The 24035-nt window shown below is 41.0% G+C and overlaps 1 protein-coding gene across 49 annotated transcripts in view; it reads right to left on the bottom strand.

Moving 5' to 3' along the window:
- Nucleotides 1-24035, bottom strand: part of CLASP1 (cytoplasmic linker associated protein 1) — a 308996-nt gene that overhangs the window by 271917 nt on the left and 13044 nt on the right. Inside the window, exon 2 of one of the 49 annotated variants that reach the window (XM_054678907.2) lies at nucleotides 22484-22766. The exons of the other annotated variants lie outside the window; for them this stretch is intronic. The gene's annotated coding sequence lies outside the window, so the exon portion shown is untranslated. The remainder of the gene's footprint in view (nucleotides 1-22483; nucleotides 22767-24035) is intronic. 49 annotated transcript variants of the gene reach the window in all.

Raw genomic sequence — 24035 nt, forward strand, 5'->3', positions numbered from 1 at the left:
GGAAGAATTGAAAGAGGAGGAGGACTTGGAGGAGGAGGAAAAGTGGAAGGAAGAGGAGGAATTAGAAAAGCTGGAGAGGGAAAAGAGGAGGAGGAGTTGAGGGAGTTGGAGGAGAAGGAGAAAAAGAAGAGATGAAGTTAGAGAAGTTGGAGGAGGAGGAAGAAGAGGAGCTGATGGAGCTGGAGGAGGAAGTAAAACTCTCTTCCATCCACCCATATCCTGCCCAGGCTCTCCATGAGGGAAAAGTAGAATAAGGAAACCTAGGTCTAAAGTTAACCATAACCAGTGGTCACCTATGCCTGAGCTAAGTAAAAACCAGGTCTATTAGTCTATTATATTTAAGACATAATGGGAGGCACTGCGATACAAAAATAAACAGGACTCAGCCCTTGCCTGCCTTTAGTGAGATTATGAACTACTGTTTACAATCCCTGCAGTCAGTTCTATAATCATCATTCAAAAGAGCAGTGTTACAGAGAAGAATTACCTTACAGCAGTGTTGACATCAAAGATTATTCAGAATGTAACACTATTTCTGAGTTTAAAAAAAAGTTCAATTTTCATAATTTTCCAAAAGAATATGAGAGACATTAAAATGATACAGAAGAAACAGTAGAGGAGGTGACAATAGCAAAACATCTTTATTCTTCTTCATCAGGAAAAGTTTTCTCCTTTAGCAAGATCTACTATGAAGGCTACTGAACACACTAAATGTCACTGTATCAGTCACCTGAGAAAAGGGACACATTTTGGATATTTCTGAAAAAATGGTCCAACTCTTCCCAAACCCAAACCCCTTTCATTCTCCAACATCAACGTTCTCTGCCCCCACTACAGTAGTTAGGTTCCAAGCATCTCAACCTTTTCCTGTCACATCATCTTGGTCCACAGGGTCAAGACAATTGTCCTAGTCATGCTCCTTTATAGTACCCTGGAAAGTAGAAATTATCAGAGGAACCAGAACAATGGGCCAACTCTGCTGCAGGTCAACAGGAAGAAGTTTAAAAATACCAACTTCAACAAGAAGGAAGGAACACACAATAAAAAAAGTCATCTTGATGTAATGAAAAGAGGCATCAAGTTGGGAATTTTGGCCTCTGGTCTTGACTCCCAAGTGGCACTGTGGAGAATACCAGCTCTAGCATGCATCAAATAAGATTAAGAATGAAAAAGCACATGCACAGAGCCTTTTTAAAAAAAAAAAAAATAGCACCTATCTCCAGCCCCTTAATTACCATATCTACCTGTGGCACTTACACACACTATCAGTAAAGAACTATTAACAATGGGGGATGGAAAGAAGAACAGAATCAATCATAAGCTCTGATAACTTTTTTAGTCTACTGTAGACTTCTTTGTAAGAAATTAAAAGGAGGACCATTTATACTTAGTAGCTTAAAACAATAATGAATTAATATTTCCCATAAGTCTACGAGGTGGCTGGGCTCAGCTGGGAAGATCTTGTGCTAGTCTTTCCTGGGATCATTCATGCAGTTGAGTCATCTGGCATTTTTACTGCAGCTGAAGGCTCTACAATGGTGTCACTCACATGTCTGGGACTCTGGTGCTGGCTGTTGGCTGGGCCTCTCTCCACACATGATCTCTAACCATTCAGTGGCATAGCCTAGAGCTCATCATGTAGTGGCTGGAGCACTCCAAGATGACAAAGGGGGAGGCTACCAGGCCTCCTGAGGCCTGGGATCCACAATTTGCATGTTACTTCTGCCACAATCTATTGGTAAAAGCAAGTCACAAGGCCAGTCCACATTAAAAGTGTGAGGAAGCCGGGCACGGTGGCTCATGCCTGCAATCCCAGCACTTTGGGAGGCCAAGGCAGGTGGATGACCTGAGGTCAGGTGTTCGAGACTAGCCTGGTCCACATGGTGAAACCCCATCTCTACTAAAAATATAAAAACTAGCCAGGCGTGGTGGTGTGCGCCTGTAATCCCAGCTACTCAAGAGGCTGAGGCAGGGAAATCACTTGAGCCTGGGAGGCAGAGGTTGTGGTGAGCTGAGATCACACCACTGCACTCCAGTTTGGGCAACAGAGTGAGACTCTGTCTCAAAAAACAAAACAAACAAACAAAAAAAAAGTGTGAGGAAATGGAGTCTACCAATCAATAGGAGGAGCTACAAAATACTGTGACATGTTTTTCAATCTAACACGTATTTACTCAATGGATATTTGTAGAATGAATAAATGGATGGAGCGAATATATTCATATACCCTGTTCATCCATTACCAGTCTGTCTGAATCACTTTTATTTACTCATCAATTTATCAAATATAAAATCTCACTATAGAATATACTAAAGAAATAACTATAGTCTATGACTTCACTTGAAAGAGCTTCCAACATACTCAGAGAGGACAAGACATACATACACACAAAAGGCCTGTCAATGTCGGAGGTCAACACAAACACGAGATGTATAACTAGTAGATTTAGCAAGTAAAATACTGCACCTGCCAAATAAGGAACGTGAATAAGTACTATGAAAATTCAGAGGAAGGAATGGATTAAGAAGGCTTGGAATGACCAAGTCAAAACTATATAAACAAGATTCAGCTTGAGCTTTGTGTTAAAATGTGGCTAGGATGTGCATTTAATAGTTATGGTGGCCAGGCCCAGTGGCTCACGCCTGTAATCCCAGCACTTTGGGAGGCCAAAGTGGGCAGATCACCTGAGGTCAGGAGTTCGAGACCAGCCTGGCCAACATGGCAAAACCCCATCTCTACTAAAAATACAAAAATTAGCCGGGCATAGTGGCGCACGCCTGTAATCCCAGCTACTTGGGAGGCTGAGGAAGGCGAATCACTTGGACCCGGGAGGTGGAGGTTGCAGTGACCAAGATCACGGAACTGCACTCCAGCTTGCGCGTCGGGAATGAGACTCCATCTCAAAAAAAACAAAAAAAAATAGTTACAGCACTTAAGGAAAAACAGCATAAGCAAAATGAGGGAGGTGAAGAGTGGTATGGCAGACATAGTGAGATTACCTGTGAGATAAGTAGGCATTATTATTCTCATTTTGAAGATAAGAAATGCAGCTCAGAAAGGTTAAAAAAACAAAAACAGGTCGGGTGCGGTGGCTCACACCTGTAATCCCAGCATTTTCAGAGGCTGACGGGGGCGGGGAAGTTCGAGACCAGCCTGGCCAACATGGCAAAATCCTGTCTCCACTAAAAATATAGAAATTAGCAGGGTGTGGTGGCACACGCCTGTAATCCCAGCTACTCAAGAAGGTGAGGCAGGAGAATTGCTTGAACCCAGGAGGCGCAAGTTGCAGTGAGCCAAGATCGTGCCACTGCACTCCAGCCTGGGTGACAAAGCAAGACTCTGTCTCAAAAAAAATAAATAAAATAAAATTAGCAAATAAATTTAAAAAAACAAAAACAAACAAAAAAACCTGCCTAAGGTTTTAAAACTAATAGCTGTCAAGCAATAATTCAAAACCAGATCTGCCTGGCCCCAAAGTTTGTGTTCTTTTCACTATACTACAGCTTCATTGAAAGTTCAAAGCATGGGCATTTACTAACTGAAACATGAAAATGTTTCAGCGACAGCATGTGGGGCATAAGAAGGAGAAAATTAAGAAACACGAAGTCAAATCATAAATAAGGCGTTCAAGAAGCCTTAATAAAATAATATTCTATACTAGAGTATCAAGAAGGAATTAAATTACCAGCACCAGTTAATCAATAACCACATTAAAAAATCTCCCTGGGGCCAGGTGCGGTCGCTCACGCCTGTAATCTCAACACTTTGGGAGGCCAGGGCGGGTGGATCACCTGAGGTCAGGAGTTCGAGAACAGCCTGGCCAACATGGTGAAACCCCGTCTCTACTAAAAATACAAAAATTAGCCAGGCATGGTGGCAGGCGCCTGTAATCCCAGCTACTCGGGAGGCTGAGACAATAGAATCGCTTGAACCTGGGAGGCGGAGGTTGCAGTGAGCAGAGATTGCACCATTGCACTCCAGCCTGGCAACAAAGAGCAAAACTCTGTCTCAAAAAAATTAAAAATAAAAATCTCCCTGGAAAACAGGGTTGAAATTTAAAGCCAATAAGTTGATAATTTAAAGCCAGTTCTGGAAGAAGGTATGATAGTTTCATGCCAGAAAGAAGGTATGATAGTTTAAAGCCAGAAATTAGCAGGATCTACTCACACTAAGTCAGCATATTTCTATCAATAAGACAATCTTTTCTGTATTAGGATGATTTCTGCAACAATTACAACATGATCGAAAACGAAGAAAGACAGACACGCCGCCATGCCCTGCCAGCAGGAAGTCTGTTCTTAGTCTACCTGTTCCTTCTGTCCTTTCTTTCTCTTTTTTCTCCCTCCCACTGTCCCACTCATTTTGAGGCCCACACATTCACTCAGTGAGCAAGCATTTACTCTGACAGGTATTGAACTATGCTAACTACTAAAAATCACAAAACTTTGTAAAGACTTCATCAAGGCCTTCAAGAAGGTCACTGCCTGAAAAAAGAAAGAGACAAACACAGTCAAAATAGTATGGGGACAAGTCTTAAACCAGAAGTTTGTAGAAGATGCTGTAGGTAGAAGAGGAAGGAAGATAAAACTGCCTGAGGGAACTCAGTAATGCTTCAACTGGGAATTGCAAGGATGGGGCACTGCACCTACCAACTAAGCACCAAGCAGCTCAGCACCGGGGCAGCCCCAGCTTTCATTTGTCAGTCACAGGTCCTTCCCTGTCTTCCACTGCAGACTCACACTCCAGTCTCCCTGACTCCCTCCCTATCTCCTCTCAGCTTCCTTAATGGTTTCAGCACCCACACAGATGACAACAACTCCTCCTTTCTGCCTCCTCAGACCTTTAACCTTCCAGTTGTCTGCTCCCAGGAATCAGCAATCTCTCCTCTGCTAGCTCATTCCCAGCAGCTTGTAAATGTCCTCTAAATCACTCATCTTACAAAGGCCCTCTCTTGAGCTCACATGCCTTTCATCAATGACACCATCAACAGTGAGGCTTCTTTAAGCCGTTGTCTACACCAGCCAGCTCCACTGATGCACTTCCTGTCCCCTCCACAGACCCTCTGATCTGGCTTCACTTGCTCACTCCACAAGAGCAGCTCTTGTCAGAATCACCAGTGACAGCCATGTTGGCAAATCCAAGGAAGACTTTTCTGTACTTAACAAACTACACCACTCAGCAGCAATCCAAAGTCGATCGCCCCTTCCTTCTTCAAAAATTCCCTACTTGTGTGAAAACAAATGCTTATGCCTTCTTGCTACTTCTCTGGTTGCATCTACTAATTCATCTCTCATCTCTACCCACCTTCCAGATCTCTGTTGGTGGGCTCAGTCCAGTGCCTCTTGTCCCCTCACGCTGCTCACTCCAAAATAACCAGCATCCATTCCCATGCTTATAAACTGATGTCTCCCAAATTTGTATCTCCAAGCCAAATACCTCTGAGCTCTAGTCATATACGCTGGCCTCCTTTTGGTTCCAAACTCTTTACTACTTCAGGGCTTTTGCTTATGTTGTTCCTTCTGCCAAAAACTCTCCTTACACCTATATTGGCCCGGCTACTCTTTTTCATCTTTCAGACTTCAGCTTAAATGCTAGCTCCTCAGAGACCCATTGGAAGGCCATTCTAGGGGTACTCCCTTGTCACTGCATGCTGTTCTCTACTTTCAAGCACTTAAGGTGCAATTCTATCACATATTTACTGTCTGATTTCCCAACAGGACTGTCAGCCTCAAGAAGGTAGGGACCTAACTATATTTTGTTCACCTAATGCCTATAATGCCTGTTGCAAACAAGGTACTCCAGAAATACTCGTCCAAAGAATAAAGTTTGCTTGGGCTGAAAATCAAAGGACAAACAGTCACTGGCAGTCATAAGTTGAGTTAGATTCTTTCTTAGAAGTAGAGGTAAGGGAGAAGGTAGAAAACATTACAAGTAAAAGGAATGTGCAAATACATATGGACAAAGCACAGATGCAAGAGTGTGCGGCCTGTTCAGAGGAAACAAGCAGTCTAGAAAGATCACAGAACTGGTTCCCAACCTGTAAACATTGCTGATCCTCACTCCTGGGGTGAAAGGGGAAACTTATTAGAAGGATGTCTGATAATTATTCCATACATACACCAAGAATTATCTATACAGACAAAATATCATATTCATATGTTTTAATACTGAGAAAGTATTCATATTTTTCAAGGTTACCTTTATGCATTATGAATGTATCATGAATTTTTTAATGCAAAAATAATATAAAAAGTGTTTCTAAATTCTTAGTTTGATGTTTTTATTTCAATTAACAAATACTAGAAATTCTACTAGAGTTCTCTAGAGCTCTGTAATTCTAGATACTAAGATGAAATAATTCTCAAAAAGCCTGTAAAATACCAGTCAGGCATACAACAGAAAGACTGTACAGAAATAAGGCCCAACAGTCCATTTCTTGCACCAAAAGTCAACAGTGCTTTGGTCTTGCAGGGAAATCTATACAAGTCATCTCTGAACTGGAGAATCTAGAAACTGGATGGATATATAATTGTGTACCTTGGAAAGATCATTAAAAGCTGGAATTACTCAAGTATACTCAAGAATATTCTGCAGTAGGGAAAAAATCAGAGTTAAACTAATTTTCTCTCATTCTCTATCCCTCACTCCAGTGTGCACAATGATTAACTACAATGTAATTACGACAAAATCCAACCACAATGTAAAAGCACCAAAATGAATAAAAGGTTCAAGCTCACCACATTACATTAAAAAGGCAGGTCACCTGAACAACAAAACAAAATCATTAACATTGGTTAACTTTCAGCTGATAAAATTACAGGCCCCTTTAATCTTATCTTTGTGCTTTCCTGTGTTTTCCAAATTTTTCCTATGATGAATACATATTACTTTTATAATCACAATTAGAAAAATGGTATTCAAAACTCAGGCACTATCATTTCATAGTGGAGGGAAACCTACCTTTCAACACTACAGAACATAGTGACGTAAACAATAAGAAAAAAATTCCTAAGAAAATGCAGCTGGCAGATCAGTTATTTCCACAAAAACGTTGTAAAAAACTATAGGCTGGTCAACACAAATAACTGCAAAAACAAACAACAACAACAAAAAGGCAACTGCATTACAGTACACTTGCCATCAGAAAATAATAGAAACAAATACTACCCAGGTGTCAGATAAGGTACTCATGATTAGAATTTGCCTTCACTAGTATTTTAATAAAGTAAATTTTAAAAATCCTCTCAGATATTTTAAACATATTTTTCCCTAAATGTGAACTGTAAAAGTAGAACATAGTTTTCATTCTATTTTTTCTCCTCCTGTGGCAGGTTTAGGCTATTGGGATTAAAATTGCTTCTATTTTTTTCTACTCCTTGAAACTCCCTCAAAGATGAAACAAGATGGACATCCACTGAGAACTGCTGAAGCTTGGTGATGGGCATTCCAGGGTTTGTTATAATCTCTTTACTTTTATATCTGTTAGAAATGATCCAGGGCTGGGCTTGGTGGCTTAGATCTGTAATCCCAGAGCTTTGAGAGGCCCAGGTGGGTGGATCACCTGAGGTCAGGAGTTCAAGACCAGTCTGGCCAACAAAGCGAAACCCCATCTCTACTAAAAATATGAAAAGTAGCCGGGAGTGGTGGCGCATGCCTGTAATCCCAGCTACTGAGGAGGCTGAGGTGGGAGAACTGCTTGAACCCAGAGGCGGAGGTCACAGTGAGTCAAAATCGTGCTGCTGCACTCCAGCCTGGGCAACAGAGCGAGATTCTGTCTCAAAAAAAAAAAAAAGAAATTACCCAGAATTAGCAGGGCCAGTGGCACATGTCTGATTAGGGATCAGAAATTATCTATAATCAAAGTGGCATCTAATTGTGGTTTTGATTTTCATCTAAGGACTAAGGATACTGAGCTGCTTTTTTTTTGAGATGAAGTCTCGTTCTGTCGCCAGGCTGGAGTGCAGTGGCGTAATCTCGGCTCACTGCAACCTCTGCCTCCGGGGTTCAAGCAATTCTCCCACCTCAGCATTCCAAGTAGCTGGGACTACAGGTACGCGCCACCACGCCCAGCTAAATTTTGTATTTTTAGTAGAGACGGGGTTTCACCATATTGGCCAGGATGGTCTCGATCTATCGACTTAGTGATGCACCCACCTTGGCCTCCCAAAGTGCTGGGATTACAGGCATGAGCCACCACGCCCGGCCTTGACTTCTTTTCATGGATGTACTGGCCATTTGGACAGCATCTTTGAAGAAGTATCTGATCAAATCCTTTGCTCATTTGTTAACTGGGTTATGTGTCTTTCTACTGTTGATTTTAAGAATTTCTAAAATATATTTTGGATAAAAGTCCTTTATCAGATATATGACAAATATTTTTTCTCATTCTGGGATGTCTTCATTTTCTTGATGGTGCCATTTGAAAAAAAGGTTTTCTGTTTCAATGAATATCAATTTACCTGTTTTTCTTTCAGTGCCTATGTTTTAGGTGTCATACTGAAGAAGCCACGCACGGTGGCTCACACCTGTAATCCCGGCAGCTTTGGGAGGCCGAGACAGACTGCTTGAGCTCACGAGTTTGAGACCAGCCTGGGCAATGTGGCAAACCCTGTCTCTATAAAAAATTCAAAAATTAATTGGTACATGCTTGTAGTCCCAGCCACTCGGGAGGCTAAAGTAGGAGGATTGTTGAGCCCAGCAGGAAGTCAAGGCTGCAGTGAGCTGCGATCCCCCTACTGTAACCCAGCCTCAGCGACAGTGAGACCCTGTATCAAAAAAAAAAAGAAGAAAAAAGAAACCATTGTGTAATACAAGGGCATGAAGATTTACAACCATGTTTTCTTCTAAGAGTTTTTTTCTTTTTTAATAGAGATGGCATCTCACTATGTTGCCCAGGCTGATCTTGAATTCCTGGGCTCAAGTGATCCTCCCACCTTGGCCTCCAAAGTGCTGGGATTACAGGTATGACCCACTAGGCTCAGCCTGAGTTTTATTGTTTCAGATCTTACATTTAGGTCTACGATGAATTCTGAATTTATATATATATAAGTGAGGTAAGGGTCCAAATTCCTTTTTTTGTTATGTGGACCTGTACCACCATCATTTGTTGAAAAAGATTATTCTTTCTCCACCTAACTGTCCTTGCACTTTGTTGAAAATCAATTGACCATAAACAGAAGGGTTTAGTTCTGGATTCTCATTCTATGCCATTGATCTATATGTCTATATTTATGCCAGTATCAGATTGTCTCAATTATTGTAACTTTGTAGTAAGTTATGAAAGTCCTCCAACTTTTTTTTCAAGATTGTTTTGGCAATTCTGGGTCCCTTGCATTTCTACATGAGTTTTAAGATCAGCTTGTCAATTTCTGCAAAGTAGGCAACTGGGTTTGTTTTTTTGTTGTTTGTTTGTTTGTTTGTTTATGAGACGGAGTCTCACTCTGTCACCCAGGCTGGAGAGCAGTGGCGTGATCTCGGCTTACTGAAACTTTGCCTCCCAGGTTCAAGCAATCCTCCTGCCTCAGCCTCCCAACCAGCTGGGATTACAGGCGCACACCACCACACTCAGCTAATTTTTGTATTTTTAGTAGAGATGGGGTTTCAGCATGTTGTTGTTCAGGCTGGTCTCAAACTCTTGACCTCACACCTGCCTCAGCCTCCCAAAGTGCTGGGATTATAGGCATGAGCCACCACACCTGGCCTGGAATTTTAATAGGGATTGTGCTAAATCTATATGGGGAATATTACCATCATAACAATATTAAGTCTTCCAATCCCTGAACATAGAGTATCTTTCCATTTATTTAGATCTTTCAATGATGTTTTATAGTTCAGATGTAAGTTCCGGCCAGGCACAGTGGCTCACGCCTGTAATCCCAGCACTTTGGGGGGTCGAGGCAGGTGGATCACTTGAATTCAGGAGTTTGAGACCAACCTGGGCAACATGGAGAAACCTAGTCTCTAAAAAAAACAAAAATTAGCCAGGCGTGGTGGTATACACCTGTGGTACCAACTACTCAGGAGGCTAAGGTGGAAGGATCACTTGAGCCCAGGAGGTAGAGGTTGCAGTGAGCTGATACTATGCCACTGCACTCCAGCATGGGCGACAAGAGTGAGACCCTATCTCAAAAAAAAAAAAAAAAAGAATGTAAGTTGTGCACTTCTTTTGTTATTACCAAATGTTTTATTCTTTTTGACGCTACTGTGAATGGAATTGTTCCCTTGGTTTCATTTTTGAATTATTCATTGTAAATGTGTAACAATAAAATTAATTTCTGTATATTGATCCCGTATTCTGCAACTTTGAGGAGCTCATAACAGTTTTATAGTGCATTCCTTAGGATGTTTTATATACAAGATCATACCATCTGCAAATAGAGATTATCTTACTTCCTTTCCAATATGAACGCCTTTTCTTTCTTTTTCTTCCCTAATTGTCCTGGCTAGAACCTCCAATACAATGTTAAAGCTAAGTGTCAAAGAGACTATACATGTTTTGGTCAAGCGCAGTGGCTCACACCTATAATCCCAGCACTTTGGGAGGCCAAGGTGGGTGGATCACGTAAGATCAGGAGTTCGAGACCAGCCTGGGCAACATAATAAAACTCCGTCTATATAAAAAATATCTATATATATATAAATTTTAAAAAAATTAAAGACTATATGTCTTGTTCCTAATCTTAGGACAGCATTCTGTCTTTCATCATTAAGTATGATATTAGCTGTAGGTTTTCAAAGATGGCCTTTATCACACTGAGGAAGTTCCCTTCCATTTCTAATTTGTTGAATGTTTTTTATCATGAAACAATGTTGGATTTAATCAAACGTTTTTCCTGCCGCTATTGAGATGATCATGTTGGTCTTGTCTTTTATTCTATTACATGGCATGTTACGTTAATTTACAGACATTAAGCCAACTTTGCATTCCTGGGATAATTCCCACTCGGTCACAGTGCAGAATTCTTCTGATATGTTGCTATATTCAGTTTGCAAGTATTTTGTTGAGGTATTTTACACCTATATCCATAAAGAATACTGTTCTGTAGTTTTCTTGTCTTGTGACGTTTTTGCCTGGTTTTGGTATCAGCCTAATAATGTCCTCATAGGATAAACTGGAAAGTAATTACCTCTTCTTTATTTTGAAAGAGTGTGTGAAGAATTTATGTTGATTCTTCTTTAAATATTTGGTAGAATCACAAAATGCAAAGTCATCTGGACCTAAGCTTTTTTGGGAGGGGCTTTTTTATTGCTAATTCAATCTCTTTCCTTTATTGGTCTATTTAGATTTTCTATTTCTTTGGGAGGTTGAGGCAGGAGAATCACTTGAACCCAGGACGCAAACGCTGCAGTGAGCCAACATCACACCACTGCACTCCACCCTGAGCAACAGAGCAAGACTCCATCTGAAACAAACAAAAAAGACTTTCTATTTCTTTTTGAGTTAATTTCAGTAGTGTCTTTCAAAGAATGCATATATTTCATATGTGTTATCTAACTTGTTGGCATAAAATGGTTCCTAGTATTTCCTTATAATCTTTTTTAATTTCCATGTAAGGTCTGTAGTGATGTCCTTTCTTTCATTCCTCATTTTATTAATTTATTAATCTAGCTCAAGGTTTGTGCATTTTGTTGATCTTTGCGCAGAACCTATTTTTGGTTTGATTTTCCCTACTTTTTTCCCCTCTATTTCATTTATTTCCATTCTAGATTTTATTTATTATATTCCTTCTGCTCACTTTGGATTTAGTGTGTTCTTCTTTCATTAGTTTCTTAAGCTGGAAGATTAAGTTATGGATTTGACATCTTTCTTCTTTTGTTAATACAAGCATTTATAGCTATAAATTTCCTTCTGGGAACTGCTTTTGCTGTATCCCCTAGCTTATGATATATTCTTTGTTTTTCGCATGAAGCATAGTAGGCCCTCAGTAAACATTCATTGTTGAAAAATGAGTGGCAGGGGTTTTTTTCTTCTTCTTCTTCTTGTTTTTTGAGATGGATTCTCACTCTGCCACCCAGGCTGGAGTACAGTGGACAGTTGCGTGATCTGGGCTCACCGCAACCTCCACCTCCTGGGTCCAAGCTATTCTCCTGCCTCAGCCTCCCAAGTAGCTGGGATTACAGGCACCCACCACCATGCCCGGCTAATTTTTTGTATTTTTAGTAGAATGGGGTTTCGCCATGTTGGCCAGGCTGGTCTTGAACTCCTGATCTCAGGTGATCCACCTGCCTTGGCCTCCCAAACTGCTGGGATTACAGGCATGAGCCACTGCGCCCAGCCCAGGGGTTTTTTTTGTTTTGTTTTGTTTTTTTCAATTTTGGTAAAACATATATAAGATTTGCCATTTTAACTATTTTAAAACATACAATTAATTCAGTGGTATAAAGTACATTCACATTGTTTGCAACCATCATCATCATGATATGATATATTTTGCCTTTATCTCAGAGTATTTTCCAATTTTCCTGTGGCTTTCTCTTTGAATCATTGGTGATTTCAGTGTGTGTAGTTTAATTTTCACATATTCTGAATTCCCCAAATTTCCTTCTGTTATTGATATCTAATTTCATTCCATTATGGTCAGAGAACATAGTATGATTTCCATCCGTTAAATTAATTGAGGCTTGTTTTATGGCATAACATATGGTCTATCCTGAAATGTTCCATATGCACTTCAGAACAATGTGTATCCTGCTATTATTGGAAGGGGTGTTCTATAAATGTCTGTCCCTTAATGATTTAAAAGTTTGCCTGCATCTAGACAAGGTTTAAGAAAAAAAATTGTCAATTATTTCAATTTTAAAATTTTCATTTTATGCCCCACTTTCTATACTAAGTATTCCATGTGCATGTACAAATGAAAAGCCGGTCTCCCTTCAAAAATAAAAATGTTTCTAGTAACACATGAAGAGTTGGTTTCTAACAGTGAAATCCACTAAAAAGCTAAGCACAAAGGAGCATATATGCTAGCTTGAGAGATTTTCTTTCTTTTTTTTTTTTTTTTTTTTTTTTTGAGACGGAGTCTCACTCTGTTATCCAGGCTGGAGTGCAGTGGCACAATCTCGGCTCAATGCAACCTCTACTTCCCAGGTTCAAGCGATTCTCCTGCCTCAGCCTCCCAAGTAGCTGGGATTACAGGCACCCGCCACCAGTCCCAGTTAATTTTTGTATTTTTAGTAGAAACGGGTTTCACCATATTGGCCAGGCTGGTCTTGAACTCCTGACCTCAGGTGATCCGCCCGCCTTGGCCTCCCAAAGTGCTGGCATTACAAGCATGAGCCACCACGCCCAGCCTGCTTGAGAGATTTTCTAAGAGGTTCCTGAAACAGAAAAATCCCCAGACTTAGGTGAGTAAGAAGAGAAGAGAACAGGCTGGGCACAGTGGCTCACATCTGTAATCCCAGCACTTTGGGAGGCCGAGGCGGGCACATCACGAGGTCAAGAGATCAAGACGATGGAGACCATCCTGGCCAACATGGTGAAACCTCGTCTCTACTAAAAATACAAAAATTAGCTGGGCATGGTGGCGCGCACCTGTAATCCCAGCTACTCGGGAGGCTGAGGCAAGAGAATCACTTTGAACACAGGAGGCAGAGGCTGCAGTGAGCTGAGATGGCACCACTGCATTCCAGCCTGGAGGCAGAGCGAGACTCCATCTCAAAAAAAAAAAAAGAGAGAAGAGGACATCTGATATGTCATTTGATACAGTATGACAGCTGACATGGCCATCCCAAATTTCCCAAGGGAGCTAGGTTATACCCAGTTGAAAAAAAAGAAAACTCTATTAAGTCCTGGGTATTTAATGTGAAGACAGAAGGTGTAAGAAGGATGAGGATTTAAAAATACAAGAGAAGTCTTTCTGTGTTACTGAATAAAGAAGTCAAGCTATGAAGAATTAATACACCAATAGTTTTAAATTTGGCTTTCATTTCATCAATAAAATAAGTATAGCTACTTCATATTTGAAGCAGTACCTTCCAACGTATTAAGTGATCATACAAATGCTACTTTCTCTATTCCCTACAAAACCTCTGTCAGATTGTAATTATAATGCCTATTTTACAGACAAGAAGAGATTCAGAAGCAAAGTGACTTCTGGGGTCACACAGCAAGTATGAAACAGAACCAGAATTTTGATTCCTTTTTTTTGTTTTGTTTTGTTTTAGAGAGATGGGGTCTTGCTATGTTGCCCATGCTGGTCTTGAACTCCTGGCCTCAAGTGATTCTCGCACTTTGGCCTCCCAAAACACTGGGATTACAGATGTGAGCCACCACACCTGGCCAGAACCAAGATTTGAACTTCACTTTCTAATTCAAAATCCAAGGCTATTTTCACCAAAATGCAGCTCCTTCTGCTCACCAACAATAGATACACATCTCTGAGTACTTTAGACACACGTATCATTTAGGAAAAAGACCTACAAAGGAAAGATATATCCACCATAATGTTCTCAAAATAAGAGCTGAAAAGCTTGAATATAGAGGAACAACTAGTACCTGGCACAGCACCTCATACTAAGCAAGTGATCCACAAAGAATAAATGAAGAGAAAGAACCATCACATGCATTCCCACAAGTAGCCTTAGGAGAGTAATCAGCAACATTTAGTTCAAAGAGTTCAGTACATCCCATAGATGCCAATGGCAAGCCAAAAGCATGATCAAAAATAGGAAAAAGAGGGGAAAACTAGGATAACGTAGGGAAAAGAAGACACAGCACAGCAGGAAAAGAGGAGAAACAACAAAATATGCGTAACCATTGGGGGAAACTGGGTGAAGGGTAAACAAGAACTCCCTGTACATTTTTTGCAACTTCTTGTGAATCTATAATTATTTCACAATAGGAAGTTAAAGAAAACAAAAGAAGAAAAAAGTGGAAAGACACATGAAATGGAAAGGCTCTTGGTTCCAGTTTCCCAAGTTCACTGAGTACCTAATGTACCAGGCAATCTGCCAGGCACTGCCCTCAACAAGCTCCATGTTCACTGCAGAGAGAAAGACAAGTAAATAATCTATTCCACCAAGTATATCAAGACGCTTTCCTGCAAGGCTCTACTTTTCCAATTCTTTAGGAAACATGGAAAAAAGAAAGGCTACAACAGTGAAACAAATATAAGGGCACCACTAGGTAAAGCTACACCTTAGGTGTACCTGAGCATGAGAATGCAGGCTTTGCTTATTGTCCCTCACCATCCAAGCATGTTTACCTTGCTTAGGCAAGATTCATACTCCTCAGTATGAATCTGATGGACGAGGAAAACGTGCAGAGTCATGGACAGCCTTCAAAGATAAGGAAACCTGTGCTTGCTAAAGAAAGAGAACTGAAATGAGGGCTTTAGGGATTCATTTATTCATTGACAATTTAGATCTTATTATGTTACTTCAAACCCTTTCAATGCAACTTAAGTGACTTGTCAGTGAAAAATAATGTGGAACATCACCTGAGCAATGACAAAGGCTATTGAAGAGACAATTTCATATACTATCAAATAAGGAATTTTATACACTGCATACAATTTCAAATACTATGAAATACTGTGAAATTTCATACCCTGTCCACCACTATTCAATCATATTTCAAGCTCATATACTTTAAGTCTGTACTTTACTAAGTTTATACCTAACAAAAATTTGCTATATTTCTCAGATAAGCTATATTAGGACACTGCTTTTACTAAAATGAAATTTTTATAGTTATGTTTTATGGATTTACAAAAAAAAATTCCAAAAGAAAAGCGCAAAAAGAGAGCTGTGCCTTAACAATGTTAGTATAAACTGGGTTGTACTACATACAGCAGCTCGGTTTCCAAAACGAGTTATGATTGCCTCAATATTTTTCCAACATAAACTTATTCCTATTCAACATTAACATGGTTTTCCTTAAAATATCAAAAAACCTAACCATCACTCTAGTCCTACATTTTCAAAAACGGTCACTTAAGAATGTAATTGAGGCCAGGCACGATGGCTTACACCTGTAATCCCAGCACTTTGGGAGCCTGAGGTGCGTGGATCACTTGAGGCTAGGAATTCGAGACCAGCCTTGCCAACATGGTGAAACCCCGTCTCTACTAAAAATACAAAAATTAGCCAGGCATGGTGGTGCACGCCTGTAACCCCAGCTACTCCTGATGCTGAGGCACAAGAATCGCTTGAATTTGGGAAGCAGAGGTTGCACAGTCAAGATCACCCCACTGCACTCCAGCCTGGGTGACAGAACAAGACTCCGTCTCAAAAAAAAAAAAAAAAAAAAGAATGTAATTGAATATAATCAAATAAACACTTTAATGCACTGCTGATGAGAATAAAAAGTAGTAATACATAGGACAATTTGGCAACATCTCTTCACCCAACCAGTTCAAAATCTAAGAATGCATCTAAGGAAAAATTTATCAAGTATGCTAAAATGGGCTGGGCACCATGGCTCCTGACAGAGCGAGACTCCATCTCAAAAAAAAAAAAAAGTATACCAAACTGAACATATCAAGTTGTTCACTGCAGCTGGTCATCCTTTTTTTTTAATTCTTTTTTCTCTTTCTTTGTTTTGGTCATCCTTTTTTAATGAAATAATCCTAAATGTTAACGAACAGGGAATTGGGAAATAAATTACAGTACATCCATACAACAGCATACTATGCAGTTACCAAGAATGATGATAAAAAATCTGTTCTTGCCGGGCGCGGTGTCTCAGCCTGTAATCCCAGCACTTTGGGAGGCCAAGGCGGGCAGATCATGAGGTCAGGAGATCAAGACCATCCTGGCTAACACGGTGAAACCCCGTCTCTACTAAAAATACAAAAACTTAGCCGGGCATGGTGGCAGGCACCTGCAGTCCCAGCTACTTGGGAGGCTGAGGTGGGAGAATGGCATGAATCCGGGAGGCGGAGCTTGCAGTGATCTGAGATCGCGCCACTGCACTCCAGCCTGGGTGACAAAGCGAGACTCCATCTCAAAAAAATATATAAAAAATAAAAAATAAATAAATAAATCTGTTCTTATTGGACTTTAAAGGTATCTGCAATCATTTTAGTGAAAAAAGCAAACTAGAAAACAATTAGAAAAGCAAACTAGGCCGGGAGCGGTGGCTCATGCCGGTAATCCCAGCACTCTGGGAGGCCGAAGCCAGTGGATCACCTGAGGTCAGGAATTTGAGACCAGCCTGGCCAACATGGTGAAACCCCATGTCTACTAAAAATACAAAAATTAGCTGGGCATGGTGGCAGGCACCTGTAATCCCACGTACTTGAGAGACTGAGGCAGGAGAATCACTTGAACCTGGGAGACAGAGGTTGCAGTGAGCCAAGATCACGCCACTGCACTCTAGCCTGGGCGACAAGAGCGAAATTCCATCTCAAAAAAAATAAAAAAGCAAACTAGAAAACAAAAATGATGCCATTTTTGTTTATAAAATAAAAACTTTTTTTTATATGCATCTTGCATAGAAAACGTATGGAAGGGAACACACTAAAATGTTAATACTATGTTTTCCCTTTTTTTATTGAGATGGAGTCTTGCTCTGTCACCCAGGCTGGACTGCAGTGATGCAATCTTGGCTCACTGCAACCTTCGCCTCCCAGGTTCAAGCTATTCTCCTGCCTCAGCCTCCTGAGTAGCTGGGATTACAGGTGTGCACTACCATGCCCAGCTAACTTTACATTTTTAGTAGAGACAGGATTTCACTATGTTGGCCAGGCTGGTCTCAAACTCCTGACCTCAAGCGATCCACCCGCCTCCGCCTCCCAAACTGCTGGGATTACAGGCGTGAGCCACCACTCCCAGCCTCTATTCCTATTCTTTCTAGTTAAATCATACTCTATCCAATAAATTCCAGAAAGTTGTTTTTAAAGTTAAATCAAATTGTAATCCTGATATCACAATCATCATCCATTACTACAAGTATTGAAAACTACAGAAAGTTTGGTAGATCACCATATTGGAAAGAAACACACACACACACACACACACACACACACACGCAGAAGCAATTATTCAGTAAATCTTCTGTATCTAGTACCCATCTCTAGAAGGCAGTATTGGTAACATCTACAAGGAAACAAAACTTATTCCTGCCTCGTCCAGTCACAAAATTCTTGCCAAGTCAAAAGAGAAAAGCAAACAAGAAATGAGAAGAGGCCGGGCATGGTGGCTCACGCCTATAATCCCAGCACTTTGGGAGGCCAAGGTGGGTGGATTGCCTGAGGTCAGGAGTTTGAGATCAGCCTGGCCAACATGGCAAAACTCTGTCTCTACTGAAAATAAAAAAATTAGCCGGGCATGGTGGTGGATGCCTGTAATCCCAGCAACTCAAAAGGCTGAGGCAGGAGAATCGCTTGAACCCAGCAGAGGTTGCAGTGAGCCAAGATCTCGCCATTGCACTCCAGCCTGGACAACAAGAGCAAAACTACGTCTCAAAAAAAAAAAAAAAAAAAAGAGGCCGGGCGCGGTGGCTCACGCCTGTAATCCCAGCACTTTGGGAGGCCGAGGTGGGTGGATCACAAGGTCAGGAGATCAAGACCATCCTGGCTAACATGGTGAAACCCCATCTCTACTAAAAATACAAAAAATTAGCCGGGTGTGGTGGCGGGCGCCCATAGTCCCAGCTACTCGGGAGACTGAGGCAGGAGAATGGCATGAACCCGGGAGGTGGAGGTTGCAGTGAGCCGAGATTGCGCCATTGCGCTCCAGCCTGGGTGACAGAGCGAGACTCCAGCTCAAAAAAAAAAAAAAAAAAAAAGAAATGAGAAGAAAAGTGCTCAATTTGCTTTTGATCACTGAACTATAGTCATATTTTAATTCAAAAAATGACACATGACATGTTTCTACGCCATTTTAAAATTACTTTTTTTTTTTTTTTTTTGAGATGGAGTCTCGCTCTGTCACCATGCTGGAGTGCACTGGTACGATCTTGGCTCACTGCAACTTCCGCCTCCTAGATTCAAGCAATTCTCCTGCCTCAGCCTCCCGAATAGCTGGGACTACAGGCACACACCACCAGGCCCAGCTAATTTTTGTATTTTTAGTAAAGACGAGGTTTCACCATGTTGACCAGGATGGTCTCGATCCCTTGACCTCGTGATCTGCCCACCTCGACCTCCCAAAGTGCTGGGATTACAGGCGTAAGCCACCAGGCCCGGCCTGAAATTACATTTTTTAAACATATTTTTAAAATACATATTGCAGGCCAGGCACAGTGGCTCACACCTGTAATCCCAGCACTTTGGGAGGCCAAGGTGGGAGGATCGCTTGAGCTCATGAGTTTGAGAACAGCCTGGGCAACATAGTGAGACCCCATCTCTACAAAAAATACAAAAATCGGGCCAGGCGCAGTGGGTCACACCTGTAATCCCAGCACTTTGAGAGGCTGAGGTGGGTGGGTCACCTGAGGTCAACAGTTCGAGACCAGCCTCGTCAACATGGTGAAACCCTGTCTCTAGTAAAAATGCAAAAATTAGCTGGGCGTGGTGGTGTGCCCATGTAATCCCAGCTACTCGGGAGGCTGAGGTGGGAGAACTGCTTGAACCCAGGAGGCGGAGGCTGTAGTGAGCCGAGATCATGCCACTGCACTCCAGCCCAGGCGACAGAGCAAGACCCCATCTCAAAACAAATAAAATAAAATAAATAAATAAAATAAACAATACAAAAATCAGCCAGGCATGGTAGTATGCACCTGTAGTTCCAGCTAACTGGGAGGCTGAGATGGGAGAATGGTTGGAGCCTGGGAGGCAGAGGTTGCAGCGAGCTGAGATTGTGCCACTGTACTCTAGCCTGGGCGACAGAGCTTTGTCTCAAAAAACGAACAAAAATATATCTTGTATTGCAGGTTGGATTTCATCAAAACCTCCAACGTGAATAATCTGGGAATATCTATTTATAGCAATGTTAAGGCACGTAACTTTTAACCCAAAATGTCAACTTCTGGGAATTTATTCATATATGTGCAAAAATAATATATTATAGAATTATTCTTTGCAGCACTGTTTATAAAAGCAAAAGATTAGATAAAACTAAATGTTCATCAATAGAGGACTCAGGAAATCATGATATGCCATGCAACAGCATACTATTTAGTCATACAGTTCATTTAAAAAAAAAAAGGAGGAAGTCTTCAATGTACTCACATAGAATGATTTCCAAGATACGTGAAGTTTAAAAAAAGTAAAATGCGCTGGACGCAGTGGCTCATGCCTGTAAACCCAACACTTTGAGAGGCCGAGGTTGGCAGATCACCTGAGGTCGGGAATTCAAGACTAGCCTGACCAACATGCAGAAACCTCATCTCTACTAAAAATACAAAATTAGCCAGGCATGGTGGCACATGCCTGTAATCCTAGCTACTAGGGAGACTGAGACAGGAGAATCACTTGAACCTGGGAGGTGGAGGTTGCGGTGAGCCAAGATTGCGCCATTGCACTCTAGCCTGGGCAGCAAGAGTGAAACTCCGTCTCAGAAAAAAAAAAAAAAAGCAAAATGCAAAAGTAGTCTATAATCAGCCACGAACTGTACAAAAACAGAGGGAGGTGTGTGTGTGTGTGTGTATATATATGTATGAGTGTGTGTGTGTATATATATATATATATATATATATATATATATGCTTTTTTTCATGAATATAATTAATAACATTGGTGACTCCAGGGAAAGAAATTGGGTGGATGGCAGACAAGCTAGGAGAGAAACTTAAATTTTTAATTCATGTGTATATATTACCTGTTCAAAAAAAAGTTTATAATAGAAAAATTTCATGCATTTAACTAATAGTCCTATTTCTCACTCTACACAATTTAAGCAAGATGAAGCGAATTCTCATATAACTATAATATACTTACATTCACTCATAATAAAAAGAGATACAAGTATATCCCCCAGATACCTTCTTAAAACTTCTATGTTCAATAATGCACATAATAAACTTGTAACTGCAATTCAAAATATTAATAATACCATCACTATTCAGAAGCAAACAAAATAGCAACAAGTTTCCTAAAAGAACAATGTCTAACCCCTGCCCCGCAAATTCCAAAATTGAATCACTGACCAGTTTATAATTCAAGTAAGGATATGAAAATACAAGAGTCCTGATTTCATCAACATCTAGGACTCCCCATAGCATGTTAGTTTCAAACAGCCTTTTTCTCTCAGCAAGAGTGCTTTCTTGCCTCTTATCTGTAGCCACTTCTCAAAATGAGAACATGACATTACTATAGCCAAAAGTCAATCTCCTTGTCTCATGGTCACAAGCTAGGTCCCCAGCCAACACTGCTCTCTCAAAAATGGAAGACAACAAAACAGGGCCAGGCGCGGTGGCTCACACCTGTAATCCCAGCACTTTCGGAGGCCGAGGTGAGTGGATCATGAGGTCAGGAGATCGAGACCATCCTGGCTAACACAGTGAAACCCCGTCTCTACTAAAAATAAAAAAAAATTAGCCAGGCGTGGTGGTGGGCACCTGTAGTCCCCGCTACTCAGTAGGCTGAGGCAGGAGAATGGCGTGAACCCGGGAGGCGGAGCTTGTAGTGAGCCCCACTGCACTCCAGCCTGGGCGACAGAGCGAGACTCCGTCTCAAAAAAAAAAAAAAACCAGACCCCAGAGTACCCACCAGGAGAGTGTGCACCTGGTTCACAGCCTCACATCCTTCAGGCCAAAATAGGAAGGGGCCACATCTCTTTCCCCATCCCCAGCTTAGGATCCCATCCCTCTTCAGTTTTCCCATAGTAGCACGCTTAATACGCAGAATAATAACCATTACTTGTCTGCCTTCCTTCTTAGGCATGGAGCTCCTTGGGAACAAAGCTTGAGAGCCTTTCTCTCTGCCCTTAAACATAACAGCAAAGTTTGCTGAATGATGATTTTGATCAAGTTACACAGTTTGTTCAATCTCTAGTAATTACCTAGGATATACCCTAGAATAACACTTTTATTTTAATGTCAGCAGTTTCATTAAAGACTCTCTGTTTTTAGGCCCATTTCTTATTAATGCCTTGTGTACACCCTTTCTGCATCACCTCCAGTCTCCCTACCCCACCCCAAAAGAGGTCTAGTAACCAGATAATTACAATGAGATGTTTCTAATCTCCCAGTGCTTAGTCATTCTTTCATGACTCCATAAAATCAGTAACTCTACAATTAAACTAAATACTGTCCCTTTGTCCAAACAAATCCTCCTTTTGCCACTTCAGAAATCCACTGCATGTTCTGAAAAGAAAGACAGAATGGCAAGCTTTTCCCACTATGTTTACTTTAGAAACGCAGTCACAGACCACAGGAAATCTGCCTGGCACGCCAATCACTGCCAACAGGTACGCTCAATCAGCAGTAAGCCCAGACAGCTCATATTGAGAGCATTTTTTAGAGGGCCATCTTCCTCAGAATAGGATCCCATGCCTGGATGATAATTTATTAAATGAAAAGAATGCTGCTTCTGTCAAACTTTTTAGACAAAATATATGCACAAAAGTAGAACAATAGCTATAGATTCAGATACATACCAGCCCAACTTCTCCATAAAGAAGGATGGAGATAGTAAAAGATAGTTTGCATCCCTCCTTCCTACTCTCCCTGGCATAAATCATGCTTCCTACTAAGGGAGTTTAAACTCTTGTTAAATCAGTCTCTTAGAGAGCTAGGCACTGTGGCTCACGCCTATAATCCAATCCCAGCACTTTAGGAAGCCGAGGAGGGAGGATCACTTGAAGCCAAGAGTTCTAGGCAGCAGTGAGCTATGATCACACCACACTGCACTCCAACCCGGGCAACAAAGCGAGATTGCGTCTGTAAAAAAAAAAAAAAGAAAAGAAAAGAAAAGAAAGAAAATGACTCGTTGATTGACAATTACCTGGAAAGCATATGAAATACTGTGTTTACTCTGGCCTCTCTGATGTTGTTATGTTGCTTGGAACTAAAGAGAATAAAATAATTCCTTCCTTTGTTTCCACTGTTAATAATAAATGTCTTCTAAAAAAGACAATAGATGAATAACCAACACCTCAGATAATAAAAGTGTTTACATAACAAGATACTAAGAAATACCTTAAGAGTCAAAATTTACTGGAAAACAAAAAGCAAAGGCCAACCTTCAAGCTGAATCTTTCCCTTCACTGACATCTGGACTGTAGATTACAAAACGGACTCCCCAGAGAGGTCTGATCTCTTAGGGCAAGTAACATTAGCCACTACCAAACACTAAAGAGAGTGATGGAGGGAAATATGTTAATACAGATTCAGAGAGAAAGATCAGAGACTTCACTAGTTAACTTCTGGAATTTCTGGACAAGAATTTTCTAATGCTGTTTATTTTAATTTTTTGTTAGAAAAGTAATACATACTCATTGCTCAAACTCAAAATAATTTTTGAGACTAAGAGCATTTGTCAAAAATGAAAAGGCAAAATCTAGACATACAAAATAACCTCTAAAATGAGTATATTTCTCAATTCAAAATTCAGTTACCAGAATATTAAATAGCTAGTTAACAAATTTTCAGGCCAGGCGCAGTGGCTCACGCCTGTTATCCCAACCCTTTGGGAGGCACAGGCAGGCACATTGCTTGAGCCCAGGAGTTTGAGATCAGCCTGAGCAATATTATGAGACCTTGTTTCTAAAAAAAAAATAAATTTTGAGGCCGGGCGTGGTGGCTCATGCCTGTAATCCCAGCACTTTGGGAGGCTAAGGCAGGTGGATCACAAGGTCAGGAGTTCAAGACGAACCTGGTCAAGATGGAGAAACCCGGTCTCTACTAAAAACACAAAAATTAGCCAGGCACAGTGCAGGCGCCTGTAATCCCAGCTACTCGGGAGGCTGAGGCAGGAGACTCGCTTGAACCCATGGGGTGGAGATTACAGTGGGCTGAGATTGCGCCACTGCACTCCAACCTGGGTGACAGAGTGAGACTCCATTTCAAAAATAATAATAATAATAATAATAATAATAAATTTTAGGGTGGTGCAGTGGCTCATGCCTGTAATCTCAACACTTTGGGAGGCCGAGGTGGGTGGATCACCTGAGGTCAGGAGTTCGAGACCAGACTGACCAATATGCTGAA

This window comes from Pan troglodytes, chromosome 13 (assembly GCF_028858775.2).
Source record: "Pan troglodytes isolate AG18354 chromosome 13, NHGRI_mPanTro3-v2.0_pri, whole genome shotgun sequence".
NCBI lineage: Eukaryota > Metazoa > Chordata > Mammalia > Primates > Hominidae > Pan > Pan troglodytes.